Source organism: Sinocyclocheilus rhinocerous, unplaced genomic scaffold, assembly GCF_001515625.1.
Source record: "Sinocyclocheilus rhinocerous isolate Xijiao unplaced genomic scaffold, SAMN03320098_v1.1 scaffold467, whole genome shotgun sequence".
Taxonomy (NCBI): Eukaryota; Metazoa; Chordata; class Actinopteri; order Cypriniformes; family Cyprinidae; genus Sinocyclocheilus; species Sinocyclocheilus rhinocerous.
This window is the reverse complement of record NW_015633178.1, coordinates 64,399-70,303: the sequence shown is the minus strand read 5'-3', so window position 1 is coordinate 70,303 and position 5,905 is coordinate 64,399.

The following is a 5,905-nucleotide window of genomic DNA, read 5'->3' as shown; positions in this document are numbered from 1 at the left end:
GTGTGTGTGTGTGTGTGTGTGTGTGTATGTGTAGGTGTATGTTAGACTAGTTTTTTTTTTAAGTGTTTATGTAGTTAATAAAGTCATACTTGTATCACACCTGAGGTTGTTCATTGTTTGCTCATAATCGCAGTCCCTAATCATGCAGATTTTTGCTACATGCTCTGTGTAGTATTGTACAGTAAGAAAGTTATTTCCCTTAACCAGGAAATTAACGTTCTTAGAATTGACAGACAGTTGACCCTGAGAGGTCAAGTACATACTTACAGCGGATCTAAATATTTACAATTAATTATAACTAGTTATGATTAATTATGCATATTCCCCCTTTGAGCTGATTCGCTACAATGCTGTACAAGAAAGTTTTTTTTTTGCAGTACCATGTCAATTGAACACTACGATAATTTAGCATGAATTAGAGGTTAGTAATCTAACTTAAAGGGTTAGTTCACCCAAAACATTATATGAAAAATCTCGTTCCAATCCTGTTAGACTTTTGTTCATTTTTGGAACACTAATGAAGATCCTTTTTAATTAAATCTGACAGCTATACTTATTGGACCTTGAAATGGTAGTTGCATAGGCTTTCAATAGAGGGACAGAAAGCACAGAGATTTCATTAAAAGTACTCTTCATTTGTGTTCCAAAGATGAGTGAAAATCTTATGGATTTGGAACGGTATGAGGGTGAGTAACTGATGACAGAATTCACATTTTTGGGTGAACTGTCCTTTTAAATATTATTATGTTCTCCTAGGGATGTCAACGATTAATCGATGATCGATTAATTGTTGATAACAGATGCGGTCGATTAAGCTATTTAATTTTGGGCTGCGTGCGGCTCATGCGCAAAACGTGTGAGCGGCTGTGAGTGATGGTGACGGTATATAAATGCATCATCATTCATTCATAATGTACAAATTAAGCCTTTAATGTGATTTAAACTTTAAAAGTACATTAAAATAGAAACAACACAAAGTTATTCAACATGGAAAGCAATAGAAATGTAGTAACTAAGTCATTTCCCCAGATAATTCTTTCATATCGGGCTCTGCGCTTTGAAGGGCTGCGGGACACAGGACAGATAGGCTATTCATTCCTACAAGTTGTTAATTCATTCCTATGACTTATTAATTTGTGGCCACTGTCCATGTTTCATTAATTTTGTTCCTTAAATAACCCATGATTTAACTGAAATGAGGGAACAGATTAATAAATCGAACGAATTCTTAATTCAAGGCCATTAAATCTTTCATTTCCCTTCCCGCATGTTTACCACAGTAAGATGTGAAAACAGTGATAAAAAGTGAATGAAAATAAAATAAACCTGCAAAATTAGAGGGTTAGGCGGTGAGGATTTAGCAAAAGAAACAATGCCTAAATATTAATCAGAGCTTATAATTTGTAAATAAATAATTGCTGGATGCGCTCTGACCGACACTGACAACACGTTTTCCCGGAGCACTCAATAATGTCACTAAACGGTGATGCCACAACTAAAAGCATCGTTCACAAGTTTCTGCATGGACCTAACTAGCCTAGGGCACAGGTTTTCAAGCCCTGGGACAAAATGGGATGCTTTAAGGAAAATGTATAGCCTATGTAAGTAGTAGGCCTAAGTAGTCAATAGGGATGTGCTTATGACAAAAAGATTTATGACTTTGACCTTTACCCTCCCCCATGCAGCCCACCCACATTGCGACCACCAGCATCGCGACCACCCTCATCACAACTACACACGTCGTGTTGACCCCGTGACCTGATAGATGTCCAGAAAAACATGATGTTTGTTCAGATGTTTGTCCGTGACCGAGGATGACAGGAGATAAATGAACTCCTGAGGAATGTTTTTGTAGATTTGAATAGTCCGTTCCCACATCTGGGGCTTTGCCCATCTGGGGTCCACGTGTCCAGTTGCATTCCAAGGTGCGCTTAGATAAATAGACCCGGACGCTTCTGTGGAAAATCAGAAAAGCGCTGTGAAACACATAGACATGGCCGGTTTATACTCACCTAAAACTCCTAAGAAGGAATGGGATGAACAATAAACAGAATAAATAAACAATTTCAGACAGATTCTCTCTCTCACACACACACACGCACACACACACACACACACACACATACATATACACACGCACGCACGCACATGCACACACACAGTAATGTATAATGAAATTGGGGATAAAACAATAAAGAAATAAAATTCCTCTTACATTTTTCCAGGAGAAAGTCTTCCTCCTAGCCAAGGTTATTTTCGTAAACGAAAACTAAAACTAAGACTAAAACGATTGATGAAAAAACAATTTCTTAAACTGAGATAAAATAAAAACGTCAAAATAATTGAAAAACTAAAACGAAACTAAACTAACAACAGTTATTGAAAAACTAACTGAAATAAAATAAGAATGATCAAAAATAAATAATCGTTTTCGTAATCATTACGTTCTCACCCCTTGGCGGAAAAATATACAAGCTGTATGGAGGTTAAGGGAAATAGCCGTAATGGCGCATCACGCACATGGGGTTATGTGACGGAGAGATGCAAAGCAGTTTTAAAGCCTGCACGGGTCCTGTTTGGTCAACCCGATAGCAGTACTTAACAGAACACCCAACCCATTATCTGACAGCAGCACTAATTTAATTCTGTACCAGACGAGAATCGTTTGACATAAAGATCGCGAGTCGCGACCCGAACCGCACTCGCATTAAATCTATTACACCTGATCACTCTGCCAGGCTTTTGAACAAATGTGCATTGGCTAAATCACATCATACACACGCTTATAATTCTTTATAAATGAAAAGAACATTCAAATATAAGCCTTTACTGTTAAATGCGATTGTCGTTATTATTGAATTTCATTAGTCCCAGTTATGATTTATTTGCAGTTGTTCACAGAAAAGTGAGCAAGACACCACAGTTACAATATCATGATTATGGTTAAATAAGAAAAGACATAACCAAATCAGGCTACATTTATTTTCATACTAAATATCTCAACACACATCATTGGATATGACATTAAGCTCAACTTTTAAACTGTAGATTCATTTAGTAAAAAAGGCCTTTACTATCTAATCAATATCAGCATGCGTTAATTTTGTGTTGCTATATGTTTGCCTCTCTAAGGTTAAATTATGCCTACGTCTTTCTTTGGCCTATGCTCTGGAAGTGATCTGTTAATTCTGCTAAACTTTAAAACTGAAACTAAACTATATAAAAACTAAATAAAAATGTGTTCACAAAATAAAAACTAAACTAAAACTAACAAAAATATTAATGAAACTAATAAAAACTAAACTGAATTTTATAGCAAATTTGAAAACGATATTAAAATAAAACGAATTTAAAAATTCAAAACTATAATAACCTTGCTCCTAGCGCAGGTATGACGATTCTTCAAATCAGAGGTTTTCTAAAAATCTCTAAAACCCCCTCTCTCTCTCTCTCTCTCTCTCTCTCACACACACACACACACACACACAGACTGTAATGTATAATGAAATTGAAAATAAAACAATAAATAAAGAAATAAAATTCCTCTTAAATTTTTCCAGGGGAACAGAGAAAACATGTCTTCACGGTATGCCAGACTGGTCTCAAATGAAATGATTACAAAGATGGTCATGTTTAAACTTTAAATTTGTATCTCTCCCTCTCTAAGTGCTTCTCGCACCAAGTTGCGAAAGAGGGCTGAAAGGATGAAGGGGTGAAGCTGAAAATGGATCTGTTTGAAAAACAAAAAGTTATGTCTATCAGCCCTACGTATTTTTGCAATGTTTATACAGATGCAATGCGAGAGACGTGGTCTTTGCAGTCGCAGTGTTACGCTTTGTTTTAAGAAGCTTGTTTAAATAACAACGAGACCTCTTTACATATGTTTTCGGATTTATCCGTGACAATATAAATTACCTATTTTGACACGGTTGTAAAATGCGCAGTCCTGGTTATTTTCATAGGCTTCCTGACTCTGTTTATGCAAAACAGAATACTATGTTCTCACATCTGGAGTTAATCTAGCCTTGAAATCGTAATGATTCATGCTCTTATAGTTCTCTGCTATTTTCAGACACAGGTTCTCTGGCATCGGTCAAAATCACATCTATTAAAAAATTATTAATCAACCTGTCTAGTACAGTTGTATATATTTTATGCACAAGGTAACTTTACAGTTCCTATGTTTTGTTTAAACGTCATATTAAATTTCTTTATTTAAAACATCATGCAATGTTATTCGCCAATCATGTTTCAAACATAAAGACAATCATCATCTTATTTGTGTTTTATGCATCTGTGAAAAGTTTGTATTTTGCGTACAAAGTTGCTGTAAAACAGAATTACTACCCATCATATATTTATCCGTGATTTCTTGTGAATGCACAAAGCCCTATTTTCACAGCTGAGGCTGGGCGATGCGTCTATCATAGAGCATGAGTGCCCTCTTTCGGTCAGACTTAAAACTACATCTCTCACGAAAATAATATACCTGATCTGTTTATTCACTTCCCAATATTAAAACAATATATTAACATATTAAAACAAGATATATACTTGTTTTATGCTAAATTACTATTCATAACATGTTACATTTAAATTTTTCAAAAGCTATACAAATAATGTAAAGCGCTTTTTGTTATCTGACGATTTTACCATATGATGTCCCTAGGGAGTAATAAAAAAATGCCTTAAAAACTCACAGTTTTCTCACAGAGTGAACAGTTCATTTCAGGACATCACTATCTTGTGGATATTCTCGCAACTTTTTCTGGAAACATTATGAATCAACACGTAAGACCAATTTATTTCCTTGAAAAAACAATTTGACTAGGATCGATTTCTCTCTGTTTTCATCGTAATTATGTCCATCCATTCGTAATTTATTGAGAAATGTTAAATACGCTTCATGATTTGTTCGCCCCGAGGTCGTCTGACCTTATTGCTTGTTGTAGACCATATGTTTGTAGTCTAGTTCATCGTTTTATTTGTGAGCTTGTTGTTTGGCGGAAATGATGTTTGATTCAATTTAAACTGTGATATGGACCTCTTGTTTGAGTTTTAATGTCAATTGGTTTAAAGTATGTTTGACTAATGGCTGTCTTTATACGTATTTAATTTCGTAATCTGACTCATTTAAGTTTTGAAGAAATAGTTTAGATGAATTCTTTACTCTAGTCATGTTTTACTATTCTTTGAAAAGCCAGGGGGAGCTGTTGAGTAATTGAGCGCTAAAATCACAGGAACGAAGAAGCGATCTTCCGTCCGTGTCGCAATGATGTCATATTTGTGCGTGTCCCCATCGGTTTATTCTAAGATATTAGAGATCTTAGATAATCTAATTTGGCTAATTCCTGACTGCTTTTAATCTTATTTTTGCAAAACCTGTTTCCCCTAAAGTTTTTCTTTATGCTTTTGTATAGATAAATAACCAAACTCTAAGCTATTGTTGAAATGCAGCGGTAATGCTGTCTGTTTGCGGAGCAGTGCGAGCGAACAGACGTAGGTTCTAATCTCGGCTCAATGATCTCAGGAAAAAACATTGAATTCTTATTGTTTTGCATCAGCAGTCGTTTTTTCTCTATTTCTATTGAATTTTCCTATTCTGCTTCATTATACAATTGCAATTTAAATCAATAGCTGATATCATTCAATTCTATGCTTTATTCCATTCATTTCCATTTAAATACTATAGGCAAATCAACACTCAACACAATTTTTTTTACATATGCTTACATTACAACATTTTTTTTTTAATATTGTTTAATATGTTTAAAGTTCTTAAATATTATTATATAATCTATTAATATGTTTAAAGTTCTTAAATATTATTATATACCCTATTAATGTTATCTAATGTTAAAATTTAATAGATTTTAACCTTGTGGTTCGACTATAATTTATGTAG